The sequence below is a fragment of the Wolffia australiana genome, chromosome 4 (genome assembly GCF_029677425.1).
Source record: "Wolffia australiana isolate 7733 chromosome 4, ASM2967742v1".
Taxonomy (NCBI): domain Eukaryota; kingdom Viridiplantae; phylum Streptophyta; class Magnoliopsida; order Alismatales; family Araceae; genus Wolffia; species Wolffia australiana.
This window is the reverse complement of record NC_135838.1, coordinates 10,110,635-10,117,719: the sequence shown is the minus strand read 5'-3', so window position 1 is coordinate 10,117,719 and position 7,085 is coordinate 10,110,635. Positions and strand designations below refer to the sequence as shown.

The following is a 7,085-nucleotide window of genomic DNA, read 5'->3' as shown; positions in this document are numbered from 1 at the left end:
CACTCATCCCAGCAAACACGTTGCACTCATAGAATACATCGCTGTCTTCCTTAATCATGCGGAAAAATAATGGAAGGTTGCATTTAATAGGCTTTCACTCATTGAAACAGACACGGTGCGCTTTTAGACCTAATCGCTATCTTCCTCAATATCATACTGACAATATATGGAAGTTCATATTTTATAGGGCCTTACTCGTAAAAAAAAAGCCGGTGCGCTCGTACACCATATCGATATCTTTCACAATATTATGCTGAGAAATAGTGGAAGTTCACATTTTATTAGAATTCACTGTTCCCAACAAGCACGGTATCGTAAACCAAATAGCCATCTTTCTCAATGTCATACTAAGGAATAATGGAAGGTCACATATTATAGTCCACTCATCCAAATGAACAAGATGCGTTAATAGACCCAATCGTTGTTTTCTCAATATCATACTGATAAATAAGAGAAGTTCACGATTTATCGGCCTTTACTCATGCAAACAATCTCGGTCGCTCTTATATTTGCACTACAAATACGGGGCACTGATAGACGAAATTGCTATTTGTCTCGATATCATACAGAGAAATAATGGAAGCTCCCATTTTATTGGCATTCACTCATCCAAACTAGGATCTTATCGGTGGTTAGAAATAAACAGTCCAGAAGTGGATTGTTTCAAGGTAATCCATAATATAACAGTAGTGATCAACGAAACAATTCTTGTTGTATAGCCTAGACATCACTGTTAGCCCCGTGACGTAACCGTATCGTTCAAATCACTATCGTGAGAATACCCTTTAAACCCGGCCGAGAGACGAAAGAGAGATAGAGATATGGAGTGAGAGAGAGCGAGGGGGAGAGAATAAAAGAGGGAGAGTAGAAATAGAGAGAGAGAGAGAGAGCAAGAAATAGAAAGATGAAAGATATGGAGACGGAGAGAGCAAAAGACGTCAGATTGGCATCACAAGGTGGAGCGAAAAATGCGGAGTCAGGACGAGGAAAACGCGAGTCACCGACAGAACAGGGGATTAAAATGTGAGGTCGGGCTGACGTGCCGGATGAGATTGAAGCGAAACAACAGGGGGGACAGAGAAACAACCTAGACTGCTCATGCAGTTGTGGGGTACAAAGGTGACGGAAACGGGCGGATCGGAATTCATGGAAAGCACACATCGGTGCCCATACGAAAAGCAGAAAAAGATACGTTTCGAATGTCGTCGTCGAACTCTCCCTGCGCGGCATGCAAGTTCCTGAGGAGAAAATGCGTGACGGGGTGCGTGTTCGCGCCCTTTTTCCCTCAGGAAGACATGGCACGGTTTATCTGCGTGCATCGGGCATTTGGCGCCAGCAACGTGGCTAAGATCTTGAACGACCTTCCCCACCATACTCGCCACGACGCCGTCCTCTCCCTCTGCTTCGAGGCTCAAATTCATCTACAGGATCCTGTAAACGGCTGCATTGGCGTCATCGAAACTCTCCAGCGCCATCTTCAGGGTATCGAGCAGAAGACCAATGCAGTCAAAGCCGAGATCAGCACTATCCTGGCCGGGGGAAACGCCTCCCTCTCATCCTCAAGCTCCGGCTGTCCTCCAGCCACACCGGCTCCGCAGTGGACTACGCCGCTTGAACAGGGCTTTGCGCAGCCATTCCACATCGCCATGGACCTTCATCCGCTGCCTACTGATGCTAGCATATCTTATGGAGATCCGCCGACCGTGCTCGCACTTGCTCCGCATAATCATCTGCAATGAATGAGAACACGTACGATGAGTGCGAAGATGTAAATTGCAATTTTAAGAGCTATGAACTTTCTGCGTCCAGGAGGTACAGCACTGATTCACGTGACTGAAGCCAAAAATAAAAGTTGAAGTATTTTTTGTGGCATTCGTTGTTCTCGCAGGTCTTTTGCATAGCAATCGCCTGTATATGTCAGAATAAGTCACCTGAGTCACACTGAACATGGTTCGCGATGGGGGAAAACCAAATATCTGTTTGGTGTAAGCTGTGGGATGATGAAGTGATGATGAAGGTGAAATTTGTTTGAGGCAGGGACACGAGCCCTTGGTCTGTATGTTCTTCCAAAACAATGGGGACTTGTAGGTGCTTGTAAGCTCCTTTGCCTTGCTGGCCAAGACAATAAGAAGAGCCTTGATGGAGCTCTCAAGACTCTCTCTTTCGCATACGTGTACTGATTTGTGAGGTAAGTTGGACGATAATTTTTACACCATTCAGCACTTTATTTACAGGTTAGATGGGATCAATTAGTAGAGATTATAATTATGAAGTTCTCCTCAAAATTTTCAGCTCAATTGTCGTTCTGGTTTGCCATGCATCAAGGTTTGAATTCGAAGCAATATTTGTTGTTGGTCATTGGTTATCTGGTGTTATCAACACCACTGACACATCTCATTAAAAACATGACGTTACGGCATTCAAGATTCCCGTCCTTTTTACTATGATTAAGATTGTTGAACGGATGATGGATCGTCATCCCTCTGTACAAAAACTGTCATACGTCCTCGTCCACATCAAAGGGATAGATGACTGAATGAAGTGCTTTCAGTCATCCATCATCAGTCATCCGTCATCTGTGACAGATGCTGGTAATGAAGACCAAACAGTTGACGAACTTGACTGATAACATTGTCAGAATAATAAAAACATATTTTCCTCTCTCACTCTTTATTGCTTACTCTCCCACCCTCTCTCCTTCTCGATAGCTCCCTCTCTCTATGTTTCTCTTTATCTCAATCACTCCTTCCTCTCCCTCACCCTCTGTCTCTCTTTCTCTCGATCACTCCATCTCCCTCTCCCACTATCTTTCTAGATCGCTTCCTCTCCCTCTTCCTCTCTCTCTCTTCCAATCCCTTCCCCTCCCTCTCTCTCTTTCTCTCGACCACTCCTCCCTCTCCCTCTCTTGCTCGATTTCTCTCTTACTCTCTCTCTATCGCTTCCTCTTTCTCTCTCTCTTTCTCTCTCTCTATCGCTCACTCTCCGTCTGGTTCTTCCTCTCTCTCTTTCTATTGTTTCCTCTCCCTCTCCCTATCTCTCTATCTATTGCTTCCTTCTTCTCTCATTCTTCCTATCCCTCTCTCTCTCTCTATCTCCTTTCTCTCTCTCTCTCCCTTTCTAGCTCTCTATCTCTCTATTTCTCTCTCTCTATTTCTTTCCCTCTCGCTCTCTGGCTCTCTCTTTCTCTCTCTCACTCTCTCTCCCTCTCTCTCTCTCTCTCACGCACGCAATCATTCGCCCTCCCTCCCTTTCTCACTCTCTCTTTTTCTCTATCTATCTATCTATCTCTCTTTCTCTTTCTCTCTCTCACCAACACGACACACACAAAAACATACACACACATAATCTCTCCATCGCACGCCCTCCTGTGCATTTTCTCATCAATTCGTCCGTCATCAGTTCTGTTTTCTGTAACAAACAAATGACAGGACAGGAATGTGTTGACATTAGAAGCATACCTGCAGGTTGCATGACAGCGGAGTCAACACCTTGAGCTCCTAGAATCACTTTGAACGGAATCCAGCAAGCCTCAGGCTTCCACTATGGTTCAGGGACCTCGAAGACCAGGTTAGCACCTCTACTTCAGGGTGCCGGTTCCCCTAATCGGTATGCAGTGTACAGGGACAAACCATAACCTCCCTTCAACAGACTAATCCCCAGATGTACTCCTCTCCCATGGAAAATACAAAGATACCCTTATCCCATATGCTCAACAAGGTCAACGATCCAACAGACTGTTGACAGTGTTGTGATGATGAACTAGTATGAATAGATGATGAAACTCACAAACTAAAATGTTATGGACGAATGACTAAGCGGAAGTCCGTTCAGTCACCTTCCGTCCGAGGAAAATTTCATTCACTATTTGTCCCACAATCTTAACCATGATCTGACGGTGTCAATGAGACTGCAACGTGTCACTTAAAAACATAATTTTCAGGAATGGAAGATTCCCCTCCTTTTGCTATGAATAGCATTGTTGGATGGATGACGGATTAGCATCCGTCCATGCAAAAACTGATTCCATCCTTATCTACACTGAAGGATGGATGACTGAATGAAGTACTTTCATTCATCCGTCATTAGCCCTCCGTGATCTATCACGGATGATTAATAACGGAAACAAACGGATGAAAAAGTGGAATGACGACGTTTATCGGTGACAAAACAATGACAAAATATCTCTCTCTCTCTCTCTCACGATCACTCCCTCTCCTTCTCCCTCTCTCTCTCAATTGCTCCCTCTTCCTCTCTCTCACTTTCTCTCGATTGCTTGCTCTCCATCTCCATCTTTCCTCTCTCTATCCCTTCATCTCCCTCGCTCTCTCGTGATCTCTTCCTCTGAATCTCTCTTTTTCTCGATCTCTTCCTCTTCCTCCCTCTCTCTCTCTTGATCACTTCCTTTCCCTCTCCTTCTTACTCTCTCTCTCTCTGTCTGGAGCACTACCTCTCTCTCAATCGGTCTCTCTCGATTGCTCCCTCTCCCTCTCTTTTCTCTCGATTGCTCCCTCTCTTTCGCCATCTCTCCCTCTCTCTCTCGATTGCTTCATCCCCCTCTATCTCTCTTGATTGCTCCCTCTCTTTCTCCATCTCTCCCTCTCTCTCTCGATTGCTTCATCTCCCTCTATCTCTGTCGATTGCTTACCTCTTCCCTCGCGATTGATTCCTCCCTCTATCTCCCTCGCTCCCCTCTTGATCGCTTCCTCTCCCTCTCCCCCTCTCTCAATTGCTTCCTCTCTCTCTCTCTCCCTCTCTCTCTCTCTTTCTCTCCCTCTCTCTGACTCTCTCCCTCTCTCTCTCTCTCTCTTAATCACTACCTCCCTCTCTCTCTCAGTATACTCATCATCCATTCATCCGTCATTAGTTGGTTTTATTTCCCGGACAAATGGTGGGACGGGACTGATGACAGAGTTATGATGACGATGAAGTACAAACGGATTATGAACGTTGCAGACATAGGTGTTAGGGATAGAGGACTGAACGAAAGTCCGTCGAGTCCCATGCTGTCAATCATAAAACGTCATTCGTTATTCTTCCAGTAATTCTAACAATGATTTTATGCCATTCTAAGATCTTTTACTAAAAGCACGCCACGTGCGATGAAAATCAAGGCAGGGCATTGCACGATGGAAGAGCACATCGGTGCAAGTTTTTCACCAAATGGCTTATGGTAACCCGTTCTGTGTTAAGATAAAACAATAACTAGTTACCATATTTAATGCATGGCATCGAAACAAATGATGTGTGCCCTGTCATCCACACATTATATCCATTTTTCTATTGATGTGATGACGCATACACACACCTTTGATTTGGTAGAGACCATTTTTATGACCAAACAATGTCCAACTTTATCCTGCTAACATATGTGTGTACATCTTGATCTTCAAACTTGCATTCATATTTAAGCCTTTGCTTTATTTTCCATGGGTCCACAACACCTTGTGCATTAAAAAAGTTAAAAAAGTCATTCGTGGGTGACTGGCAGTTACAACATTACAATTGCAGTTGTCTAATACAACGTTTTATAATTATTATGTGTGCTAGTCAACATGGAAACATGTCAATTGCTGGCTATCCAAATAATGTCAACCGCAACACCTGGGAAAGTAAAAAAATGCAGAACACCTCAATAATTTTGATAAATAAATAACTATTCATAAAACATACAAGCTATATATTCTATCCTACAAAATAATATACCTCTGAATTTTGTGCCCTCAAATTTCAGATCGAGGCATTAAAAAATAAAAATAGTATGCTATTACTTTAATGTATGAATAACATGGACAAATACAAAATATTCTATTGGAATACTTCGGCTAAAGAACTAGGATCCAATCGACTCGTTGTCCCACTCTCTTTAGGATTTGATCCCCACTTAGAGGACGAGAGATAAGGAAGTGGACTTGGGTGTATTGTTCATATGGGCCAAGGTATGTAAATTCCATTACATTTTATTTATTTACATATGATACACGTACTAGTAAAAAAAAAATGCATTTGACATTGATAAAGTAAAGGAAAACATAAGATGATATTTCCAACTATCATAGGTTCGCAACAAACCTTATTGATTGGCAGCTATATCCTGATTGAAAGCTAACATTAGTTAATTATAAGAGTAGATAGATAAAGCCTTTTTGGTCACTAAGATACGAACTCTATCCATATATATTCTACTTTTTAGTATCCGAAGGATGCTCATGGAATCATATTATTCACAAAAATAGCACTATATGATTATGTCGCCATTAGTGTAAAGACACTAAGGCTTGATTGTGTGTGCTATTTAGAAAACAGTTCACTAAAATATGTCTATGGTCCCTTATTGAGTTTATCATAAACCCCAATAAGATTGAGTCGTCTTACATTCGTCAAGATGACACATCTGCCTTCCTATAAAAAAATATTAATTGTAGAGATAATATTCATAACATCAAGTTAGATCAATAAAGTTATGCTTTTATCCTTCTTTTTTTTACCACTTGTTATCAGATATTTACGTTCATTATTCACCATTAGGATAAGATGAAAAATATATCTTTTTTCTTTTCCTCTATTTACAATTTTTGAAGGCAGTCCCCACTTGACTCCGCATACTCAAGTGGCTTTCTCGCATCTTCTTGGAAGTTCATTTAAGGTATCACTTATGTATTAGGCGACGATGCGATGGAACGATGCGAACACTTCTCTGAGCACCTGAAAGGTATCACTTATGTATCGTTTCCTTTCTTGCACATGGGCATGGACGAGTGGGATCCGAGTGTAATTGGGATATTTATACTCGCTCCACGCGTATAACAATTGATAAACACTTAACTTTGTAAATAAAATCCCCCTAGGTGGCGTCTAGGGTGCAGTTGGATCGGTCTACGGGCACAACCACAGGGTTGGCCATACTCGTCACCGTGTTTTTTGCCAAAAAAAAGAGGTCAACACACAAGAAGCCCACTCTATAAACTCAATCAAACCCCTTCTCAACTAAAGTCAATAATTTTGGAACTAACCCATAATTTGAATTTGAATGGCCTGTTTTCAAAGCTGAGAAAACGGACAATGGATCTAGGTTGGAAATAATGTGA

The 7,085-nt window shown here is 42.4% G+C and overlaps 1 pseudogene; it reads left to right on the top strand.

The window, feature by feature from the left end:
• Positions 1 to 1,199: 1,199 nt before the first annotated feature.
• On the top strand, positions 1,200 to 1,739 carry LOC144702495 (LOB domain-containing protein 25 pseudogene; annotated as a pseudogene).
• The last annotated feature ends 5,346 nt before the right edge of the window (positions 1,740 to 7,085 follow it).